This window comes from Muntiacus reevesi, chromosome 1 (genome assembly GCF_963930625.1).
Source record: "Muntiacus reevesi chromosome 1, mMunRee1.1, whole genome shotgun sequence".
NCBI lineage: Eukaryota > Metazoa > Chordata > Mammalia > Artiodactyla > Cervidae > Muntiacus > Muntiacus reevesi.
The window spans coordinates 105,735,693-105,762,089 of NC_089249.1; the positions used below are offsets into that span (position 1 = coordinate 105,735,693).

The 26,397-nt window shown below is 36.8% G+C and overlaps 1 protein-coding gene and 1 pseudogene across 2 annotated transcripts in view; one reads left to right on the forward strand and one right to left on the reverse strand.

Annotated features, from left to right (window-relative positions):
- The window catches only part of SNX7 (sorting nexin 7), a 171,296-nt gene that overhangs the window by 23,705 nt on the left and 121,194 nt on the right, over positions 1–26,397 (reverse strand). The window lies entirely within an intron of this gene.
- On the forward strand, positions 10,172–11,083 carry LOC136149551 (CBY1-interacting BAR domain-containing protein 1 pseudogene; annotated as a pseudogene).

Here is a 26,397-nt window from a genome sequence, read left to right on the forward strand (position 1 = left end):
TAAGCTTTGGGGACCTAAGGTACAGCATGGTGACTATAGTGAACAATTTTGTATTATATGCTTGAATGTTGCTAAGAGAGTAAATCTTAGGTGTTCTCACTAGAGAGGAAAAAAGTAATTATGTACGTTGATGGAATGGTTAACTAAACCTATTACAGTAATCATGTCACAATATATTTGTATCAAATTGTCATGTTGTACCCTAAATTTACCTGGTTTTATGTGTCAGTTGTATCTCAATAAAGCACAAAAAAAATCATTAAACTGAGGTTTAACAAAGTTAAATAAACTTCCCAAGGTCATAGACTTATTGAATGTCTAAACCAGGACTCTAATCCAAGTCTGTACGACCCCAGACTTAGTGTTTCAAATATCCAGGTAAACTACTTCTAGAAAGGGAACTATATAGCATAGGTAACCTAAGTCATCATTCACCTTAGCTGGAAGCCAAGCTCCACAATCAGATAATAATATCAAAATTAAATAACATTTATGGAGCAGCATTTAGGATGTACCAGACACTAAGCTAAATTCTTTATTTGGATAATTTTAATTTTTTTCTCACAACGAATCTAAGAGATAGATACTAATATTATCCTTACACTAAAGTTGAAGAAATCAAGACTCAGAGCTTTGTTAGTGTTTTGTCAGGACTTAAATCCTAGCCTCTGGGAACTGTGCACTCTTAGTCACTTTACTGTATTTCAAGCCATATCTCTATAGGCTGGGAGTTTTAATTCCATCTTTAATAGTACCAACTCCTTAGTTCTCGTGCACCTGAATGAAGCCTTTTACATCTGCACCTCTTGGGTGATACAAAGCAAAGTGGTTGGAGTAGCCTCTAGCCCCTCCTAGTGGCCAAAATGGCCATTAACATTTACCAAAGGATCGAAGTACTGTGAATCGGTGCTAACCAGGAAACACCCATTTCTGGGTTTATCTAAAGGCCTGGCAAGCATTAAACACCTGCAATCCAATCCATCCTGAGCCTCAGAGGCATCATTAAATGTCTGACATCTGGTATGCACCAGGGTACTTTAGCAACTGGGGAAGAACATCACGCAGATTAAAATGATAAAATTACCCCCAAATTACTTTGGCAGATGTGGAGCAGAGACACCAGTAGTTTTGTTTTCAGCTTCTTCCTTGCATCCCACTACAATAAATATCAGTGCTTGTTATCCCAGTTAATTATACAGTTCTCCAGCAGCAAGGAAACTCCATTTTCCTTTCTTTTCTGACACACAGCTTTTAGACACATCCCTTCTAATGACCTGCTTCCTCCTCTTTTAAGAACAGTGCTGCAGCCATCCAGCTAGCAATTCAAAACTGAAAGCTCCTCCATCCTCCAACCTTTTTTTTTTTTTTTGGGTTAATTTTTAAGGCATACCCTAATTACAGGAATTTTCAGTCTTTAAAAAGCAGCTATTTTCAGACCTGTTTACAAGACCATGATCTGAAACATCAGTCAAAAACAGCTTGAACTGATTGCATCCTTCTCTGGGACAGAACATGCAGTAGCAGAATGTCCATTTGTAGCTGGTTCATCTGCACTGTAATTAAGGTTGCATTGCAGCCCTGCTCCAAACTTATTTCTGCAAGGGAACAGCTAAGATTCCCCTGGATAAGATGTCAGAAAATGTGCTATCCAAATTCGTTGGTTAAAAATTCTCGGAGCCAATTTAGTGCTGAATTATATCACCAGCAAAGTTGGTAGTAGAGAAGCTCTTGTAAGGTCAGTAATGACGGCCTTGTAAAGTCAAAATGCAGGCACCACTTGAAAATCCTCTTCATAAGACCCGTTCAAAGCTCAGTGAAGGAAACATCTTGCTGTCGAATGAAAAAAAAAAAAAAACTCATTATGCACCTCAACTCAGTTTTATGCACTTAAAAGCTACAGAAACCAACCTTTCCAAATCACAAATGATTCTTAACAGTGAGTTCATTCTTCTGCCATTATTCACACAGATGGATGATGTCATATGCATTTTTAAAATGAGAAATCAACTTTGGGGATCAAAGACCTCAAGGCCTCCTCTCAGGCTGAAGAGAGAAACTCTAAAAATGAGAACATCAAAATCAGGGGCAAACCTTGAAAATATGTCTTTTTTTTTTTTCTTCCTAAAGCAGGTTTTATGAAAACAAAAACAGTAAGTGTTCTCAGAGGCTGGTATATTTATCTTATGCAAACCACATATGGCTAATATGCTTTCAAGTTCATTTCTCCCAAAAGTATAATTATTAAACAGACCAAAACATTCCTCAAAGATTATAGACTATAAAAGACTGATATTTGCTAGAATTTATTATCTGCAAAACACTGTTTTGCTCTGAGGTGCATAGTGTTGCAGAAAATTCAGCACCAACCACCAGCCCCTCTTTGTTTGTCTACGCTTGGAAAATTCTCTCTTAAAATGTGGCATCTCTGCTTTCCTCCAGCTCATAGCCTTATACTATCACAGGGTCTCACAGCCTTGGTATTTAGAGTCAAGTTTTGAAGTAGCTCAGTGCTCTGAGGGAGAGGCAGGTAAAATAGATCGATCTCATACTAATACTCAGGGACATGTCTCTTGTGCCCGTACACACGCACACACACACACACACATACACACACACACACACACACACGATTTTAAGGCATCAATCCACAAACCATCTCTTAGGATAGTCAAAAAATTAACTTTCCCTTTTAGCTCCCTCTCTTGAAAAATACATTAAGAATCTAGCCCTGTCCAAATCCTCTTTATTTTCTCTCAAATGCAGAACCTGTGAATGAGCATGATTTTAAGTCAATACAGCATACATAATTTATAAAGAGAATTTTTTTTTTTTAAGTCATGCATTTCTAAACACAGTTGTTAAGGTTACAACAAGTAATAAAAAAATGCAGAGAGCATCTTGCTGGAGAGACAGGAGGTGGGAACCCCCTACTGGCTTAGCCAGAGGAAAATGACCCTACAGGTTCACCCAGCAACAGCTGTGGGATCCAGATTACAAATTTCTCCCAAGGCAGTAGGAATATGAGCTTGAAATAGTGATCTCTTCTTCCAAAACAAATTTGCTAGGGCGTTGCTGTCTCAATATTTCTATAAACTAAAATGCACCACTTTCAGAGTAGAGTGAGTTGAATCCTAAATTCTTAGGAAATAAAGTACACGATGCTCAAGAGGACATACACGAAAAGATTTTTTTTGGAATCTCAAAATCAGTTGACAGTTGGTAGCAAGGCTTAACAGAGACACAGTCAAAGATTCTATCACTATTTTAGGTCCTTGAATCTCAGAAAGTAAACATATTTATGGTTGGATTAATACTTATCTTTTGGGAACCATCTCCAGCAAAATGCAAGCACATTATTACATAATTTAGAAGAATATCATATGTGTTGGCTTATAAATATCACAACAGAATTGGATGAAGACATCCAGACCAAACTATATAAAATCCAAGCTCACAGTGGCTGGAAAATGCCTAATGTAGATGGAAGGTAAAACTGTGAGTTGCCGGCCTCATCTGAGATTGTAATAAAAGTGAATGGCGAGTTCGAATTATCCAGCTTTATACTCTAATTTTAGCTCCACAAGCATTGAGCATATTCTATATTTTTAATGTTATACCAAGTCCCAGAAATACAAAGATGAAAGACATACTCTACCCCGCCCTTGGGAAGCACACCGTATAATGGCAAACACACATGCAATAGAGTTAATGTGACTCTAACAAAAAGTCTGCCTACAGAAAGGGCTTCTAGGCTGTAGGTAAAGGAATTTAGCTTGTTTGTGCATTAGCCACATTTTTATAATCATAAACAAATAATCATCCTAGCTGTCATCTCTGCATTAACAGTTTATAGCATTTTATTAACAACGTACTTTAACATTAACTATTTGATGTATCCTTCACAAGAGTTCTATCAAATAAGCAGGTAATGAGAAAACTGAAACAATATATCTCAGATTTGGAAGCCATATTAAGTATCTTTAAAGCCCATCTGTGGGTAGTGAACACATGCATGGTGTTACATTAAGAAGGATTCCGAACTCCTGTTAGGTTTAATGGGGAAAAATCCACAATTGATTGAGAATGTCTGTTAGGGCTGGTAGGGGATGGACTAGATCCAGTGACTCTATTTATGAATCATTTTCTAGCTTATTCATAGCTGCTTTTAGGAGACTAATGGTAGTAACGACCCCTTAGCAGTTTCCTGCTGAATTCTGAATCCTAAAGACTAAATGACCATATGTCCCTCCATCCAGATAATCCCAGGCCTTCACCACAGTCCAGAATAGAACAAGTTCCAGTATTTTTCCTTAGCTCCATTATGAGTGTGTGTGCTAAGTCGCTTCACTCCTGTCCAACTCTCTGAGACCCTATGGACTGCAGCCCGCCAGGCTCCTCTGTCTATGGGATTTCCAGGCAAATTCTTGATACAATACTGGAGTGGATTGCGACGCCCATCTCCAGGGGATCTTCCCGTTCCAGAGATTGAACCTAGTCTTTTATGTCTCCTGAATTGGCAGGTGGATTCTCTACCACTAGCACCACCTGGGAAGCCCAGATCCATTGTTCCCTTCTCTAAATAACCAGACATTATTCACAAATCCATTGTTATCCAAATTCTCTGAGCATTTCAGAGTGAATGATCCATTTTTAAGCATTTTCAAATGTTTCACAATAGTGAACCAAATAACCCTCAATGTACATTTTAATATTTGTCTTTTCATTGATATCAATATAACATTATTACCAATACTGTGCTTATTCAGCCAGGATTTTAATTTGCCTCTGACTGCTCTTTTTCTCTCTCTTTTTTATCCTTTACTATACGGCTCATTCTTGCCTACTCAACACCACTAATGATTTTGCAAATATTTCCAACAGCATACTTTCCAATAAAATGTGTTTATAATAAAATCTGAATTCTGTGGAAGTAAATTTCTATACACATTGAAAAAATAAAAATACATCATTTTAATTTTATGAAATTCTCTAATTTTTGAAGTTTATGTGGATTTTTTTTTGCATACTAACATTAAGGAGCTCAAAAACTGTCATCTTGGTATTTCTATGAAAATTAAAATCAGCAAAGTAGACATTAAGTCGGGCTTCCTTAGTGGTGCAGAAGTAAAGAGCCACCTGCCAACGCAGGAGATGAGGGTTCGATCCCTGGGTCAGGAAGATACTCTGGAGAAGGAAATGACAACCCACTCCAGTATTCTTGCCTGGGAAACCCCATGGTCAGAGGAGCTGGGCAGGCTATGGTCCATGGGATCGCAAGAGCAACTATAAAACCAAAACCCCAGCCATACCAAGAAGTAATTTTTATTTAGCATATGAGCCTGTGATTCAAGTTACATTGATGCTAGTGGGACTACTAGGAAATACCCAAACAGAGTGCATAGAACTCCTGCAGAAGAATAGATATACAGCACACTCCACTATTCTTCTTCCAATACCATATTTGCTATTTTTAAAATACTGTTTAAGAGATTTCAAATTCAAATTTAAACTTATTACTTTGAAACTCCTATGGTCATCTCTTCTTCCTTTAGCTTCTGTAGGACTTGACTGCATTCAGGTCCTTATCCTCTACCATATAGTACCTTGCATGGTAAATGTTCAGTAGATAAAAATGAATTCTTGAACCAGAAAGAGGAGTTTTTAGATTATGGATGTGCTTAAGAAGAGAATTCAGAGAAATTTCCCCAAGAAAACTGTTTTATGCAAAATGTGAACAATGCAATGTTATCTATAATAGTAAACCATTTAAAACTACATATAAGTCTAAACACAGGAGATGGGTGAAAAATCATGGTATATCTAAATGACTGAATTTATGACAGCCATGAAAATGTTTAGTATAAAAAATGTCATTTCATATCAAGTGAAAAAAGCCAGTTATATAACTTTATAGAGCATTCTCATAACATATAAACATGATTTTTCATAAAATATACAGGTAAATTATGCCAAATATTAATAGCAGTTATAACTATATAGTATACTTAAAATTTGGAGGAGGGTCATCTTGTAAAATTTTCTATAAGAAATATGAATTGTTTTTTTAATGATAAAAATGTTTCCACAAAAAGTTTTAAACTTCCCAAAGAACAATTTCTCTGGCAAATAGCATGGAATAAATGATTGCAGTGCTGAAGAGTTAGCTGCATAATGAAATCTGATTGGTGAGTCATCACAGAGGATGCTTTTCTTCCTTTGGCTTCCAAGGCTAAAACCAGGAGAGGCCAGATATGTTATGCCAGTAACATAACTAGTTATTGGCAAAACAGCAGCTCCAATAGAAGCATTCCATTTAAGAATTTTCCAAGATGATTAAAATGTGTATGCGTGTGTGATAAGTGGCTTCAGTCACGTCCAACTCTGTGTGACCCTATGGACTGTGGCCTGCCAGGCTCCTCTGTCCATGAGATTCTCCAGGCAAGAATGCTGGAGTGGGTTGCCATGGCCTTTCCAGGGGATCTTCCCAATCCAGGGATTGAACCTGTGTCTCTTAGATTTCCTGCATTGCTACACTAGTGTCACCCGGGAAGCCTCTAAAATGTGTATATAGAAAGATACTTAGTCAATCATTTGTAACATCGAATAAGATAATAGTAATGTCAGAGCTTTGCAGATGGCTCAGGGGTGAAGTATCTGTCTGCCAATGCAGTAGACGCAGGAGACGTGGGTTCGATCCCTAGATCAGGAAGATCCCCTGGAGCAGGAAATGGCAACCCACTCCAGTATTCTTGCCTGCAACATTTCATGGGCAGAGGAGTCTGGCAGGCTACAGTCCGTGGGGTCACAAAAAGTCGGACAAGACTGAGCACCCACACAAAAATGTCAAAGGAAAACATGTATCTTTTATTTTGCCACTGTTAGCACTTACAGTTTACCATCCAGCACAGCACATTCTAAGTTAAAGTGTTAACAGGGGTAGTGAGGGATAGAAAAGCTATGTATTCCTAAGTATACTTATTTTTTTAACTTCTTTATTGATGTTATATTAGCATACAACAAACACCACATATTTTAAGTGTACAATTTGATGAGCTTGGACGTATGTATACACCCATGAAACCATTAGATCAAAGTAATGAACATGTCCATAATTCCCAAAGATTTCCTTATGTTTTTATAAACACTCTCTCCAACCTCTCCTCGCTCCACCCATATACCCTGTCCCCAAAGTAATCTGTCACTTTAGATTACAGACTAATTTGTCACTCTGGATTCATTTGCACTTCCTAGAATTTGATATAAATAGAATTATGTTGAGTATACTCTATTTTTACTTGCTTCATTCACTCAGCATAATTATTTGGAGATTAATTCATGCTGTAAAATATACCAACAGTTCATTCATTTTTATTGCTGAGCAGAATTCCATTATATAAATTTTTGCATAGAATAATTATATTAATGTTATACACATGTATAAAATTATATTAATTTTAATAAATATTTATTATATAAAATAATATATATTAAAAATAATATATATGTAAAATTATGTGACAAACATACAAAATACAAGTTTATCTGTTCACTTGTTTGATTTGTTTAGAGATTTTGGCAATTAAACATAAAGCTTTTTTGAACAGTACTCTACAAGTCTTTGTGTGGAAAAGACTTTTATTGCCCTTTAATGAATATTTTGGAGTGGACTATCTAGATAACGTGGTAGAGGTGGGTGTAATTTTTAAGAAGCTGCCAAACTCTTGAAGCAATTGTACTATTTTATATCCTCTTCAGCATTATATGGGGACTTCCCACATGGGGCTAGTGGTAAAGAATCCGCTTGCCAATGTAGGACACACAAGAGATGCGGGTTTGATCCCTGGTCCAGAAGATCCCTTGGAGAAGGAAATGGCAACCCACTCCAGTATTCTTGCCTGGAAAATCCCAAGGACAGGGGAGTCTGGTGGGCTACAGTCCATGGGGTGCAAGGAGCTGGACACAACTGAGCACTCAGCATTATGTAAGAGTTCCAGTTACTCTGCGTTCCCTTGGGAGGTTCAGTCTTTATAAATTTAGCCATCCTCATAGATATGCGGTAGTTCTTCATTGCAATTTTAATTTGCATTTATTTAATGATGAATTGTGCTGTGTGTTGCTTCATTTGCTTACTTGCCTTAATAGTGTATCTGTTTTGGTCTATTCTAACCTTCTGTCCATTTAAAAAAAATTAATTCTCTTTTTTATTGAGCTTCAGAGGTTTGTATATATTCTGGATATAAATTCTTCATCATATGTGTGAGTTAAAAAATTTCTCTTTACCATTCGTTTTTAACAAATGTGTCATTAGACAAACTGTTTTATTCTTGTTTCTTGTACTTGGGATTCATTGATATTATTGATCTGGGGAATCATAGACTTCACTGAATTTGGAATTTTTCAGTCTTTATTTCTTCAAATATATTTTTAGTCCCTGTCTTCTTTGAGCACTTCATTAAGTGTATTAGCCACATAAAATTGTTCCATATCTTACTGATTCTCTATTCATTTTTTAAAATTCTTTTTTTTCTGTTTCTGCTTTATTTCTGTAAATTGACATATTCCCAAGTCTTCATGCTTGCAAATTTTTACATCTGGAATGTTGCTTCTTCACAAATCCCATCCAGTGTGTTATTCTTATCAAACATTTTAATTTACATTTATATAAATGAAATTTTTCTTTTTTATATCTTCCACTTCTATACTTTTTGAACTTACAGAATAGGGTTTTGAGAACTATTTAAATGTTTTTATTTGCTAATTATAACATTTATAACATCAGACTTTTAACTGACTGATTTTTTTCCCTCTCATTATGAGTCATATTTTTCTATTATTTCATTCAATTATTTTTTATTGAATTCCAACATTGTAAACTTCACTTTGCTAGATGCTGGATATTTTTGTATTGTCATAAATATTCTTGAGCTTTGTTCTGGGTCACAATTAATTTACTTGGGTACTGTTTGTTCTTTCTTTTAAGATTTGTTAGGTGAGGCTGGAGAAGTGTTTTAGATCAATAATATCCTATAATTGATGAAGACTCTTCAGTGAGCGCCACCTGATACCCTATGAATTCTGAGGTTTTTCAGTCTCTCACTGGAGAGAAGAGAGGCTATAACCAGCCCTATATCCCTGCCATGGACTGTCATCTTTAACCCATTTAGGTGATTCTTTTCATGGCCTTGGGTAGTTTCCTCACCCCTGTTCACTCATCACCACTCTGCTAAAGAAACAAAGAGATGGGCTCAGATCTCACGGTTCTCTTTTGTGCAGCTCTCTCCCCTGCAGCCCTTTGGGTAGGTAAACTCTAGGCAGCTTTCCCCCCAAACTCCGGGCTTTGTCTCTTCAACTCAGGATGTTGGCCATCCCCTGCCTCCATATTCTATGGCCTGGAAGCCCTCTCAACATAGAAATATAGGGAAATTCATAGAGCATGCCACATTTCTCCCCACCTTTCGGGCATCACTGTTCTCCATTCCCTGATAATAATACCTTGATAACCCTTATTCCATATATGCTGTCCATTTTTTTTCAGGTTCAGTGATAATTCTGTTCCCAGAAATTACATCTTAGTTGAAAATGGCTATCCCTAAGTATATTCATTCTTACTCGGAGTGACACCTATAAGCCTCAGCATTCTGAATAGTGAATAAACAACCATAACATTCAGACGATCACATACAATCATGGAATCTCAACTATTCCTCTGTGAAATAACTCAGACAAAAAGAAAAGAAAAAAATAGATGGCTTTGACCTGAACTGTTGTTGTTTAATGGGTAGTTTTCAGTAAATATTTTATACTTTATCTTTTTAAAATTAATACTTTTCATACTATTCTTGAGTAGTGATATCTGTTAGAGTACTGTGCATTAATTTTGGTTTTTACTGTCAAATTAGGGTCCTTTTCAATAGACTATTGGAGTAGGAAATGGCATCCCACTCCAGTATTCTGGCCTGGAAAGTCCCATGGGCAGAGGAGCCGGGTGGGCTATCATCCATGGGATCACAAGAGTGGGACACAACTTAGTGACTAAACCAACCACAAAGATAAATTTAGAAATTACTTAGTTTGCATTTATTTTTTTCTTAAAATTCAGGGTGGGCCTGGGTGCCTTAGAGCCCGAGTCATTAGGCCACAGCCCAGAGTCTCCAGTCCTGCGCGAGGCAAGATGTTGAGATTCAGCTTGGGAAACTAGGACATTTAAACCAGACAACTACAAGATGCTGTCACAAATGTGGAGAAGCATTCTGGGGAGCTGTGCCAAATCTCTGCTGCTTACATGCAGAAAACTGCCAGACTGTGGCACAAAGCAGAACTCCTGGTGAATGATATTAATGTGTATGTCTCTACAGAGACCCCAACTTTAAAGCAGGGTCTGAAAAACTTTGCTGGTGAGTTTGCCAGATTTCAGGATTATTGACAGGCAGAAGTTGAAAGATTTGAAGTCAAAGTATTCATTGAACCTTTGAAAGCTTATGGAATCATTGTAAAAATAAAAGAAGATGACTCAAAGCAATATTACCAGCAAGGAATCAAGAAGCTAAACAGTTAACTCAGTTAGAAAGAACACATCAGAGAAACCCATCTGATTGATATGTTATTTCACAGGCAGAAACTGAATTACGAAAAGCTACAGTGGATGCTATCTGAACAACTCATCATCTGGAGGAAACTACTGACAATTTTGAAAAGCAGAAAATAAAGGGTATAAAGACTATATTTTCAGAATCTATCACTATTGAAATGTCATTTCACAGTGAAGCTGTAGAGGTCTACACTGATGTCTACCAAAATATACAAAAGACTAACAAAGACCTGAAGGTTTTCCAAAATTCTCTGGATCCACCAGAAGATTTACTTTGTTTAGAAGTCCTTAGATATCGTAAGAGCAAATCAAAGGCATCTCTTCAGAAATCCCTATCAGCTAAATGTTTATCTGGAACAGGACAGGTATCTACCTGTCGACTAAGAAATGATAGACAAGCAGAAGATGATTGATGAAGAGGAGGAAGACAGACATTACATAAAAAAATTAAATTTCTTAAGCAAACTTTGCATTTCCATTTTCTATCTTAAATAACTGGGAAGTCAGATCTACTAAAACTGCAAAACTTTATACTTGTTTGATATGTTAAACCTCAAGATGAAATCCTACTGGAAATGGAGAAATTATTAAAGGAAATTTATGTTGACCAAGGAAAATATAAATAAATAAAAAATAAAATTCAGGATGTTTCTATGTAAACTTAACTTTAGAAGAATATACAGGCTAAAACAATAGGGATATTTTATAATAAAGAAAACATAATTTTTGTGTAGATAAAGCATACCAACTTACTGAACTTCATATCAAACACTCAGACTGTACCTATAGGTAAAATTACTTTAACTGCTTTGCCTGGGTTGATTGCTTGGTTGCTTCAAACTCCCTAGCAATTCAGTTAAATTGGTTAGACCATTATATAATATGAAACTGACAGGTTGTTTCACTGAACTGACTCACAAAGTCAATCAAAAGTTGAACTGGTTGTAAATGGAATCATAAACAATCTGGGAATAGTCTCGTGTAGAGTGCTGTGGGGTTTGGAGAGCTCTGAAAAAACACTTGTGAATCCCTTCTTTTCTTCTAATGTTTTTATGAAAGGATTTTGAAGATACAACAGTATTTAAGCTCCTTAGAGCTAAAGTGTCTTTGGTATTTGAAGAAATACTTTGTGATTGCAAATAGTCTATGAAATGCATTTTTGCATCACAGTATCAAGTGAGGAAATCACATTTAGAACTTAGAATAACAAACCCCCTGTTGGTATCATGAATAGAACACTCATATTAACTAAATAAAACAAACACCAGTAGGAAAGTGATCTGCTGCTGCTGCTAAGTCACTTAAGTCAGGTCCGATTCTGTGTGACTCCATAGACGGCAGCCCACCAGGTTCTTCTGTCCCTGGGATTCTCCAGGCAAGAATACTGGAATGGGTTGCCATTTCCTCTCCAATAGGAAAGTGGTTTAACATTTACCAAAGGACCATGGCAAAGCTGGAGTAGAAATCTTGAATGGCATTCAATAAATGGGTTAGTACATGTATGCTGGATTTACAAAGTGTATCTTGGCACTCCTTGTCATTGAAAGGTCAGTAAGCACAACAGTACTAATAGGCCTGCTTCAAACTTCTTCGTAATAGTTAGAATTGAGGTTTTTGCTCAGAATGTCATTTTTCACATTAAGAGACTTTGAAAAAGACTAACTTGGAAGAACAGCACAGTTTCTCTGAAACCTTGTAGTTTAGAGTGGCATTGATAATTGTACCTTCCCTATCCCCATTTCCCTCCTAACTGCATTTTTTTCATTAAGAAAAAACACAGGCTGAACTGAGTATTAGAAAGGAAACAACATGGTCTAAGATGGGGGCTGGGTTAAAAGCAAGACGAAACTATTGGGTTGGTCAAAATGTTCATTTGGGCTTTTCCATAAGATCTTAAAGAAAAACCCCAATGAATATTTTCAATTACTGAAAATATTCCAACCCAATACAATCTAATTTCCATGTTTCATAGACTCACATAATTTGAGTTTAATGTTCAGCTAACACATTTCCTAATTGTGCAGATATTTTAGGAAGTGAAGACACTTCACACAGCTACAACATAAAAGCCTATCCAAGCACATCTATTGTAAGTTAGTTCTCAGTCCTACCTGGTAGATCACCAAATTCAGTTCAGTTCAGTTGCTCGGTCATGTCCGACTCTTTGCGACCCCATGAACCACAGCACGCCAGGCCTCCTTGTCCATCACCAACTCCCAGAGTCCACCCAAACTCATGTCCATTGAGTCGGTGATGCCATCCAACCATCTCATCCTCTGTCATCCCCTTCTCCTCCTGCCCTCAATCTTTCCCAGCATCAGGGTCTTTTCAAATGAGTCAGCTCTTCATATCAGGTAGCCAAAGTATTGGAGTTTCAGCTTCAACATCAGTCCTTCCAATGAACACCCAGGACTTATCTCCTTTAGGATGGAGTGGTTGGATCACCAAATTGGTTGACATGAAATTTCCTCCTCCCTTCCATTCATAACCCTTTCTAAAGGGGAAAGATCCTGGCTATGGCCAGCAGCAGTGCCTCTTCCTCCCACTGCCTGACACCCTCATCCTTTTCCAAGGCATTTAGCTAGAGAATGCCAAGGCTCCCCACCACTGTAGACCCAAGGCTTCAGGGAAATGCCAAGTAACTTGTGCTTATCAAAAACAAAGACCTGGAGTTCTCTATAGGGAAGGCACTTTAAAGGAGGGGCCTTCTCTGGTGGCTTAGATGATAAAGAATCTGCCTGCAATGCAGGAGACCTGGGTTCTTTCTCTGGGGTGGGAAGATTTGCTGGAGAAAGGAATGACTATTCACTCCAGTATTGTTGCCTAGAGAATTCCATGGACAGAGGAGTCTGGAGGGCTATAGTTCATGGGATTGCAAAAGTCAGACATGACTGAGAGGCTAACACTAAGAACACAGACTTTGCTGTGAATCATACTGATTGCTATGTGAGATAGTACACAGAATTTCACTTTTCCGCTTATTTAAAAGTAATAATAATAATTGCTTTGGTCTCATCAAGTAAAGACTTTTATATGTGTAAATATATTGACACATTAACATTTTTATCCATTATTAAAATTATTATCCATTGTTACTAATAAAATCAAACAGGGTTACCTAACCCTAACATTTTTTTCCTGAAAAAAGACTGTGATCTCATAGCCTTTGATTTTACTCAAGATTCACAATGGAAAAAAAAAAAAAAAAGAATAGTTTATAGCCAACAAATTTGTTGAGGCAACCAGGCTTCCAAGGATCAAGTATACAGTATTTAAAAACGTCATTTCAGAATCAATATTATATTGTTATCAAAGTTCTGTATCAGACTTATTGGGGCCATAAGCCCAAAGAATTATGGGCTTGAAAAATAGCAGTGATGGAGCTCTGCAGCCTGTATGCTGGCGAGGGCAGTGACCCATAAACATCTGGAGTTAGTGGATGACTTTCTCCACCTCTTCACCCTCTGTACACCGTTTTGTTTGTTTGTTTCAAGCAAATTGGATTCAAAAGACTGAGAGCCATATGTCTAGTTGATAACAGTTCTTGAAAGTGCAACCTAGCAGTTGAGTCAAGAAAAGTTGAGTGGTAAGAGAGAAGAGTCTGATAATCACTGAATCAATCAATGTCCAGTGTCTTTGCATCCTGTACTGAAACCAGAGAAATATTGTCAGAATAGTATATCAATAAATTATTTTCCTTTCATGTATTTTTAAAGATCTTTTGATGAATGAATTATTAAATTCCTGAACGAAGGTAAGGACGGTAGAACAAATTTATTCTTCTCTGTAAGATTTGTTTGGACATACTGCAAAATGAATGACTCTCAGCCTTCAGAAAGTGTGTTCTTCCCCCATGGTGTGCCTCCTCTTTTCTGCGATGCCACGTGTGAAACACAATTAGCCTTTCAGTTAGATTTTGCATTTTTCTGATCTTCTAACAACTGGGTGTCAGATATCTCAATGTATTACCACCCACTCACAACAAGATTATACATTAGAGTCTGTGCCATCTACTTTTATGAAATATTTCTGAAAGCTAAAAAGAATAAATTAACTGTACCAAATTCGTGATAAAGTTTCTTTCTCTGATTGTTAATATATCCATGACTGTACTGTATTTTTTAATTGAAGTAACATTGACCTACAACATTATGTAAGTTTTTATTTTATGTGTATACACACACACACACACACACGTGAAAATGAAGTTGCTCGGTCGTGTCTTTGAAACCCCATGGACTGTAGCCTACCAGGTTCCTCTGTCCATGGGATTTTCCAGGCAAAAGTAGTGGAGTGGACTGCCGTTTCCTTCTCCAGGGGATCTTCCCAACCCAGGAATCGGATTGAACCTGGGTCTCCTGCATTGCAGACAGACACTTTACCATCTGAGCCATCAGGGAAGCCTATATATATACACACATGCTCACCACCCAATACTTAGTTTCCATCAGTCATCATATAGTTGAATTCCTTTACTCATTTACTAGTGGTTACTTTCTGGTAACCACTACACTGTTCTCTATATCTACTTATTTGTTTTCATTTGGTTTATTCATTTATTTTGTTTTTGTTTGCTTATTATTTTTCATATTCTACATATGAGTGAAATCATATAGCAATTGTTTTTCCCCATTTATTTCACATGATAAAATACCCTCAAGGTCCATCCATGTTGTGACAAATGGCACGATTTCATCTTTTTTATGATTATATATATATAGCTATATAACACCACCTTTATCCATTCATCCCATAATAGGCATTTAAGTTGTTTCCATATCTTGATATCATAAATACTGCCTTAATGAACATGGGGGTGCAAATATCTTTTTTGATTAATGTTTTCATATTCTTTGAAAACTTATTCTTTCATATTCATTTTTCATATTCATATATATCCCAGAAATGGGATAGGTGAATCATATGGTACTTCTGTTCTTAATCTAAGGAGGCATCTCCATTCTGTCTTCCATGTTGGCTGGACCAATTCAGGTTCCCACCAACAGTGCACGAGGATTCCTTTCTCCACGTCCTCACCAACATTTGTCATTTCTTGCCTTTTTGAAAATAGTCTTTCTGGTAGGTTTGAGGTACTATCTCATTTGGTTTTGATTTGCATTTTTCTAATAATTAATAATGTTGAAGACACTGTCCTTTCTCCATTGTATGCTCTTAATGTAAATTAATTGTTCATATAAGGGTGGGTTTATTTCTAGACTGTCAATTTAGTTCCACTGATATATGTATTTGTTTTTCTGTCAGTATCATATTATTTTGACTACTATGATTTTGTGATACAGTTTGAAGTCAGGAGGTGTTATACCTGCAGCTTTGCTCTTTTTTGTCTTTGAGAGCTTTGGCTATTCAGGGTCTTCTGTGGTTCCATATATGTTTTAGAATTTTTGGTTCTGTTTCTGTGAAAAATGTCCTTGGGATTTATTTTGATAAGGAATCCATTGAATCAGTAGATTGCTATAGGCAACATGGGCACTTGACAATGTTAATTCTTCCAATTCATGAGCACAGAATATCTTTCCTTTTTTTTTTTTTTTTGGTGTCTTCTTCAATTTCTTTCAACAATGTCTTATAATTTTCAGAGTATAGCTCTTTCACCTCCTTGGTTAACTTTATTTCTAGGTATTTTGTTCTTTTTGTAAATGGGACTGTTTTTTGCCACTTTAGTTTTTTAATTGAAGGATATTTGCTTTACAGAATTTTGTGGTTTTCTGTCATGCATCAAGATTTAGTCATAGGTACACCCATGTTCCCTCCCTCTCAGAACTCCCTTCCATCTCCTCCCCATCCCACCCTTCTAGATCGTCACAGACCACCTGTTTGAGTTGTCTGAGTCATACTGCATATTCCCTTTGGCTATCTATTTTACATATGGTATTATAAATTTCCATGTTACTCTCTACTTACATCTCACCCTCTCCCTCCTCCCCTCCCGTGTGTCCTTAGGTCTGTTTTCTATGTCTGTTTCTCCATTGCTGCACTGAAAATAAATACATCAGTGTCATCTTTCTAGATTCCATATATATATGCATCAGTACATGATATTTACATTTCTCTTTCTGACTCACTTCACTCTTTTGTATAATAGGTTTTAGGTTCATCCACCTCATCAGAACTGACTCAAATGCATTCCTTTTAATGGCTGATTAGTATTCCATTGCATATATGTGCCACTGTTTCTTTATCCATTCATCTGTCAAAGGACATCTAGGTTGCTTCCATTGTCTAGCTATTGTAAATAGTGCGGTAATGAACATTGAAGTACATATGTATTGTTCAGTTTTCTGTTTCCTCAGGGTATATGCCTAGGAGTGGGATTGCTTGGTCATATGGTGGTTTTATTCCTAGTTTTTTTAAGGAATCTGCATACTGTCTTCCATAGTGGCTGCATCAATTTACATTCCCACCAGCAATGCAAAAGGGTTCCCTTTTCTCCACACCCTCTCCAGCATTTATTGTTTGTAGACTTTTTGATAATGGCCATTCTGACTGGTGTGAGGTTGTATCTCATTATAGTTTTGATTTTCATTTCTCTAATAACAAGTGATGTTGAGCACTTTTTCATGTGTTTGTTAGACATCTGTATGTCTTTGTTGGAGAAAGTCTGTTTAGGTCTTTTTCCCACTTTTTGATTGGGTTGTTTTTCTGATATTGAGTTGTATGAGCTGCTTGTATATTTTGGAAATTAGTTCTTTGTCAGTTGTTTCCATTTGCTATTATTCTCTCTCATTATGAGGGTTGTCTTTTCACTGATAGCTCATTGTTAGCATATAAAAATCTTACAAATTTTTGTATATTGATACTGTATCCTACAACTCTACTGTACTTTTTGTTATTTCTAATAGCTTTTTGGTGGAGTCTTTAGGGTTTTCTATACATAAAATCATGTCATCTGCAAATAGGAATAGTTTTACATCTTTTTCAACATGGATGGATGCCTTTTATTTATTTTCCTTGCCTAGCTGCTATGACTAGGACTGCCGATACTATCTTGAACAGGAGTGGCAAGAGTGGACATCCTTGTCTTGGTCTTGATTTTAAAGGAATAACTTTCAAATTTTCACCATTGAGTGTGATGTTAGCTGTGTGTTTTCATACATGGCCTTTATTATACTGAGGTATGTTCCTTCTATACTCTTTATTGAGGGTTTTTATCAAATGTACATTGAATCTTGTCAAATTTTTCTGCATCTTTTGAGATTGCTTTTTACCATATGCTTTTTCTCCTTTATTTTATTAATGCAGTGTCTCATGTTGATTGACTTGAACCATCTTTGTATCCTTAAAATAAATTCTACTTGATCATGATATGTGATCCTTTTCTCATATTGTTGAATTTTGTATGTTAATATGCTGTTGAGGATTTTTGTATCTGTGTTCATCAGAGATATTGACCTGTAATGTGCATGTGCACATGTGTTCGTGTGTGTGTTGTCCTTGTCTGGTTTTGGTATGATGGTGATGTTGGCTTCATAAAATGAGTTAGGAAGTGTTCACTCCTCTTCAATTTTTTAGAATAGTTTGAGAAGTATAGGTACTAAATCTTTGAATGTCTGGTAGCATTCATTGGTAAAATCTTGCACTTTTGGTTTGGAGGAACTTTTTGATTACTATTTCAGTCTCTGTACTAGTAGTTGATTTAGATTTTCTATTTCTTCAGTCTTAGAAATTTGTTATGATTCCAAGATCCTCTTTTTCTTCTAGACTGTCCAATTTGTTATATACCTCAGTCATGTCCAGCTCTTTGCAACCCTATGAACTGTAGCCTGCCAGGCTCCTCTGTCCATGGGATTCTCCAGGCAAGAATACTGGAGTGGGTTGCCATGCTCTTCTCCAGGGGATCTTCCCGACCCAGGAACTGAACCCACATCTTCTAATGTCTATCTGCATCAGCAAGCTGGTTTTTTACCACTAGCACTCTCTGGAAAGGCCCAATTTGTTATACCACTGTTTACAATATTCTCTTACAATCTTTTGTGTTTCTGTGGTCCAAACAGGTTGACTCAAAATCAGCCATCAGAAGTCCACTTTTGGTCATCTTGAGCATCTCATGTATCTCCCAAGCCATACTCAGTTCCAATAAAGACAACAACCACATCCTATTTTTGCCTGTCGTGATACAAGTATCCTGTGTATAATAAACAGTATGTTCATCCTTTCCCCAGAAGATGCAAAGCCCTTGGATAATGCTTACTATTCTCCTTGCTATCTTGTTACTTAAACATTTTAATGTAAGTCTAACAATATTTAAATACTGTAATATAGATTTAATACATCTGATGTGACATGGTAAAAGATAAAAGAGGGAAGAAAACAAAAATTTTTGCTTTAAATACAGATACACAAACATTAATAACAAAATAAGGAAGTAATACTCATGACAATGATGGTCCTCATTTTGGTAACTGGTTACATTGCTGTGGTTGTACCTGGTATTTACAACTACCTTCTTCCATTACCCATTCTGTATTCTCTTTGCCTTCAGCAAGCAGCTTGACTGGTTGAAGTTTTTACCTGGTAGGTGACCGAAAACTTCATTCCTAAAAGGTCTGGGTCATTGGTATCCCTCCTTGAGTTGGACTGTCAGAATTTTCCATTGCCATGTCACAGGACGTGTACTATTGAGTAGGTAACAGGCAGGAAGGCCAGGGGTCTCCAAATGGAGGAAATAGACTGCAAGTGTCAGGCATTTTTTATCTCTCTTTTAAGTGGCAGGAGGAAATAAGCCAGTGTTGTATTTTTTTCCTCTTCTCTATACAAATTTAAAAAGAGGTTTCTTTTAAAATTCTGTGTTTTTATTTCCAATATTCTGGGAGGTGGGTCAGAGAGGATCCTGCTGTGATTTATGTCGGACAGTGTTTTGCCTATGTTCTCCTCTAGGAGTTTTATAGTTTCTGGTCTTACATTTAAATCTTTAATCCATTTTGAGTTTATTTTTGTGTGTGGTGTTAGAAAGTGTTCTAGTTTCATTCTTTTACAAGTGGTTGACCAGTTTTCCCAGCACCACTTGTTAAAGAGGTTGTCTTTTTTCCATTGCATATCCTTGCCTCCTTTGTCAAAAATAATGTGTCCATAGGTACGTGGATTTATCTCTGGGCTTTCTATTTTGTTCCATTGTCCTATATTTCTGCCTTTGTGCCAGTACCATACTTTCTTGAGGACTGTGGCTTTGTAGTAGAGCCTGAAGTCAGGCAGATTGATTCCTCCAGTTCCATTCTTCTTTCTCAAGATTGCTTTGGCTATTCAAGGTTTTTTTTTTTTCCATACAAATTGTGAAATTATTTGTTCTAGTTCTGTGAAGAATACCTTTGGTAGTTTGATAGGGATTGCATTGGATCTATAGATTGCTTTGGGTAGTATAGTCATTTTGACAATATTGATTCTTCCAATCCATGAACACGGTATATTTCTCCATCTGTTTGTGTCCTCTTTGATTTCTTTCATCAGTGTTTTATAGTTTTCTATGTATAGGTCTTTTGTTTCTTTAGGTAGATATACTCCTAAGTATGAACCTATTATACAGAGTGAAGTATAAAGATAAAGACCAATACAGAAAGATAAAGACCAATACAGGATACTAATGCATATATATGGAATTTAGAAAGATGGTAACAATAAGCCTATAAGCAAAACAGAAAAAGAGACACGGATGTACAGAACAGACTTTTGGACTCTGTGGGAGAAGGGGAGGGTGGGATGTTTTGAGAGAACTGCATCGAAACATGTATATTATCAAGGGTGAAACAGATCACCAGCCCAGGTCGGATGCATGAAACAAGTGCTCGGGGCTGGTGCACTGGGAAGACCCAGAGGGATGGGGTGGGGAGGGAGGTGGGAAGGGGGGGGGGATCGGGATGGGGAACACATGTAAATCCATGGCTGATTCATGTCAATGTATGGCAAAAACCACTACAATATTGTAAAGTAATTAGCCTCCAACTAATAAAAATAAATGGAAAAAAAAATAAAATTCTGTGTTGCCATATTGATACCTGGTTCCACCTGAACTTAACTTTTCCCAAACCTTGAGCTAACCAATGCATTTTTCTTAAGAAAATGTTTGTCTTAAGCTATGTTAATGTACTATGCATTTACCCTAGAGTCTATCTTCCAGTCAGTTCTGCCTAAAGGCTCAGATTTAGGCTCAGAACCAACTTGACAAACCAGCATGTCATACTCATACACTGTTCTCCTAATCTATGTTAATGAAACTATATATTTTATGGAAATCTGCTTTTCTTCAAGATTCATGTCAATCCTTTTATGGCCCAGGATGACTCACCTACTGCCATTCTCTGAGTTTTGAGACATTTCCTTTCTTTAATTAGCAGACTGCTGGTAGCTATATAACATCCAGCTAAACACTAGCAGGGGGGCACTCTTTCTGCCCCCTTCTGATGTTTCTGTCAGAAGCTTTCTCTACCTCTTTTATACTTTAATAAAACTTGATTACATAAAAGCTCTGAGCAATCAAGCCTCGTCTCTGGCCCTCTGCAGGCCAAGAATCCCGGTGTCTTTCATGGTTCAGCAACAACCTTTCACTATCAAGATGTCCTAAGGCATCTTCTATGTTCCAGAGGTACTCTTTCATACCTCTATTAAAGTCCACTTTCCCCTTCATAGTCAGACAACAAGCATAGTAACCCTCTGCTTTGTCTACTGATTCAATTGCATGAGGAGCTCAAAGTGGTCAGGTAACTGTCTAAACTTCCAGTTCAATGGAATTATTATTGTGTCTCCTGATGGAAATATTCCTCCCTTTGGAACTAAACCCTGTAAGCCAGTAGAGCATATAGCGGTGAGAACAGAAAGCAAAAATTTTGCTTGTGGGTCACTAAGAGTAATAGGAAGCAGTGCCATCTCTGTTTGTCACTGGATTCTTGAACCTGTGAATCCTGGTTATGGGTGAAATTGAATCTTGGCTATGGGTGAAATAGCACCTTGTATTGGATACTAATTTAGAGCTGGTCCTGACTGAGACCTTGGTTCACAGTTTCTTCATAAACTCAGAGACTAAGTTAAATTTTCTCTACAGCTTTTAGGGCCCTGTGTCATGACTATATAATATATTACGTTTCTTAGTTGAAAAAGATTATAAAGTTTGCCTGTAGCAGATTTGGGGGATTTTTTTTTTAAAGGAATTACCCCAAGTCTTCAAGTATTTGCAGCCTTGCCTTCAAGAGGAGAAAAATACTGACTTCCTAAATGGAATTCTTCATGGTTTTCATCACATCACTAATGGAACATTCAACTAATGTCCCCTTTTAGAGAAAAGGGATCAGTATAAGGCCTTCATTTAAAAAAAAAAGAAAATGCAGCTATCATATATTTTCCAGTCTTAAAGTTTAGCAGTGGGTAATTATAGTTCTTCGGCTTACATTTTCCATTTTAGTCCTTTCAGACTTACTGGATGATATGAATTATGCCATCAAGCCATCTTGAGTTCTTTGTGATAAAATAAACAAAAAAGTTTTCTCTCCAAAAACATATTGATTATTGCACACAATTCTTCCTATTTTAAGTGTCAGAATCTGAATTCCTTAGAGTGGAATGCATTCCAATATGACAGAAATACAGAAGAGCATGAAACTTCAACAAAATAATGGGTTTAAGAAAGGATGATAATAAAGAGAAAAAGAGGAAGAAGGGAAAGGGAAAAGATAACTTACTGTGATGTTTCTCTAGAAAATATTCATATTTTAAAATAATTTCAAAAGACAAAATTAATTGACTCCAGTGATGATTTAGAAGAAACAAATAATGGGGAAAGAAACTATATATCTTTCAAAAGCGGCTCTGGTCAAGGCATGAAGTCTGGGATCAAGCTTGCAAACATCTCAGAATAGTCTTTCAGTCTATGACCTTCTGCAGCAAATTCCTGGTGATAGGAAGTGGAATTTATTGTAGTATTGCTAGTAATCTACCTCATATCTAGCCTTCCCTTTTTCTTAGTAATGAAACTTTGATACTATTCTATGGAAACTGCTATACAAATATTATGTTCTCCAGTCTTCCTTGAAGTTAAGTATGTTATGTGACCAGCGACTGAGTTGCAGTAAATTACAGCCCTTAAGTTATAAGCAAAACTGCTTATTATATGTGTGTGTGTGTGTGTGTGTTAATCACTCAGTTGTGTCTAACTCTTTGTGACCCCATGGACTGTAGCCCACCTGGGCTACAGGTTCCTCTGCCCATGGAATTCTCCAGGCAAGAACACTGAAGAGGGTAGCCATTCCCTTCTCCAGAGGATCTTCCTAACCCAGGGATCAAACCCAGGTCATCTGCATTGCAAGCAGATTCTTTACTGTCTGAGCTACCAGGGAAGCCCCTTTTATTATAGTTAGCATTAACTTCCTAACTGCCAAGTTCAATAGGTCCATTCCTATATGTTGGCTCTGAAGCAATTCATGTTATTTTGTTTTTAATTTATTCTGAAACTTGGTCCTTCCTTTGCTTTCAAAACAAAACTGACTTCTTTTCCCTAACATTTTAGCAACTCCTTTCAAATTCTACTGCTACTACTTTAGTTAAGATCTGAGTAATCTCTAATCTGTGCTATGGCAACAAATTCTTAATAAATCTTGCAGTCTCCAAATATAACTTCAGTTTGTTATGCACAGAATCACCTTATTTTCTCTAAACACGTTAAACTAGCACAGTTTGAGGTTGAAAATATGAGGCAGCGAGTTAGAGAATAATTATTATTACTGTGATTGTATTTTCAGGATGACATAGACAAGCAAATTTCAGGAACAGAGGGACAGGACAAGAAATAAACCTTTAAATGCATGCCTATATAGTTAATTAATTTTTGACAAAGAAGTCAAGAATGTACGATGGGGAAATGATAGTCTGTCCAATAAATGGTGTTGGGAAAACTGAAGAACCAGGTGCAAAAGAATAACAATGAATACCTATCTTATATGATATACAGAAATCAACTCAAAATAGATTACAAAATTGAATATAAGGCCCCAAACAGGAAAACTCCTAGAAGAAAACATGAAATATAGGTTCCTTGCCATTGGTCTTGGCAATGATTTTTTGGATCTGACATCAAAAGCAAAGGCAACAAAAACAAAAATAACCAAATGGGATTGCATCAAACTAAAAAGCTTCTGTACAACAAAGGAAGATACAAAATGAAAAGACAACCTAGAGAATAAAATATCTGCAAGCCACAAATCTGATAAGGTGTTAAAATCCAAAAATACATAAGAAATTCATACAACCCAATAGCCAAAATCCAAACTGTGTGATTAAAAAATAAGGAAAGAACCTGAATAGAAATTTTTCCAAAGAAGATACAGGTGGTCAACAGGTATATGAAAAGATGTTCATTATCACTAATCATCAGGGAAATGCAAGTCAAAAACAAAACAAAATATCACTTCACACTTGTCAGGATATCTAATCAAAAAGACAAGAGATAACTACTGCTGGCAAGGAGAAAATGGAGTGTCTGTACTGTTGGTGGGAACATAAACTGGTAGAGTCACTATAGAAAACAGTATAAGTTCCTCACAAAAAAAATAAAAACAGAACTCCCATAGGATCTAGCAATTTCACTTCTGGGTTTATATCCATGAGAAGCAAAATCACTATCTGGAAATTTAAATGTGTACCTCTATGTTCATTGTAGCATTACTCACAATAGCCTAAGTGTCCTGTGATGAATGAATAGATATACAACGGAACATTATTCAGCCTTAAAAAAAAAAAATAAAGGAAATCCTGCCAGTTGCAAAAACAAGGATGAATCTTGAGGGCATTATACTAAGTGAAATAAGCCAGGGAATCTTTTCAAATGTACACATATATCAGATCACCAAATACACTTAACATTATGTGCAAATCACACCCTAATAAAGTTGAAACTTTTAAATAAATAAATAAACCTAGCTATAATGTGTCATGGGAGGGTAGAAGGAACTCTGACTCTTGGTGATGATAGGAAAATTCATCAAAAATTGAGTAACATTGAGGTCAGTCTTAAAGGTCGAGTATGAGTTTGAAAGGCAGGAGGAAATAACTCACTAGTAGAAAGAAAAACGAGCAAAATCACAGGGGCATTTTTTGTTGTTATTCAGGTGTTAAGTCGTGTCTGACTCTTTGCAACCCCATGGGCTGTAGCAAGTCAGGCTTCCCTGTCCTTCACTATCTCTCAGAGTTTCATAAAACTCAAGTCCATTGAGTCAGTGATTCCATCCAGCCATCTCGTCCTCTGTCGCCCCCCTTCTCCTCCTGCCCTCAGTCTTTACCAGCATCATGGTCTTTTCCAATAAGTTGGCTCTTTGCATCAGGTGGCTAAAGTATTAGAGCTTCAGCTTCAGCATCAGTGCTTCCAATGAATATTCAGGGTTGATTTCTTTTAGGATTGACTGGTTTGATCTCCTTGTTGTCCAGGGGACTCTCAAGAGTCTTCTCCAGCACCACAAATCAAAAGCATCAATTCTTCAGCTCAGCCTTCTTTACAGTCCACCTCTCACATCCATACATAGCTACTGGAAAAACTAGAGCTTTGACTATACGAGCCTTTGTCAGTAAAGTGATGTCACTGCTTTTTATTATGCTGTCTAGGTTTGTCATAGCTTTCCATCCAAGGAGCAAGCACCTTTTAATTTTGTGGCTGCTGTCACCATCTGCAGTGATTTTGGAGCCCAAGAAAATAAAATCTGTCTCTGTCTCCACTTTTGCCCCATTCTTGCCATGAAGTGATGGGAACAGATGCTATGATCTTCATTTTTTGAATATTGAGTTTAAGCCAGCTTTTTCACTCTCCTCTTTCAACATCATCAAGAGGCTCTTTAGTTCCTCTTTACTTTCTGCCATTAAAGTGGTATCATCTGCATATGCATCTGAGGTTGTTGATATTTCTCCCAGTAATCTTGATTCCAGCTTGTGATGCATTTGGCCCAGCATTTTGCATGATGTACTTTGCATATAAGTTAAATAAGAGGGTGACAATATACAGCCTTGATGTACTCCTTTCCAGTTTTGAACCAGTCCATTGTTCCATGCCTGGTCTAATTGTTGCTTCTTGACTTGCATATGGTTTTCTCAGGAGGCAGTAAAAGTGGTCTGGTATTCTCATCTCTTTCAAAATTTTGCACTTTGTTGTTATCCACAGTCAAAGGTTTTAGAGTAGTCAATAAAGCAGAAGGAGATGCTTTTCTGAAATTCCCTTGCTTTCCCTGTGATCCAATGGATGTTGGCAATTTGATCTCTGGTTCCTCTGCCTTTTCTAAATCCAGCTTGAACATCTGGAAGTTCTCAGTTCATGTACTGTTGAAGCCTAGCTTGAAGGATTTTGAGCATTACCTTGCTAGCATGTGAGTTGAGTGCAATTGTGCAGTAGTTTTTAGTGTACCAATATTTGGAGACTGCCAAACAAGTCCATGGAACTTCTAAAACTCCTTGAGAAGTTTTAGACTTCTAAAAGTTTTCTAGAAGTCAGAAGTCAGGCCCACTTTTTTTTTCTTCTCACCTCCCTTTTACAGTTGATCTTGTCTCACTTTGCAATGAAGATATATATCTCTTACAAAACTGAATTTTACTATGGGTAATTTCCCAGGGGTACAAATCCACTAGTTACTAAACAAACAGTCTACATATGTATAACAATGCATGTAATCAAAAATGCTGTATTCTTGTCAATGCAGAGATGTTCAGAATGTTGGGTGAGGTGGAATGACTTAATTTTTACTTAATGAGTTCATCTTATCCATGTCTGGATGATCATGAAAGAAAGAATTGCTACAGCATCTATATCTCATGAAAAGTTGTCTGACTTT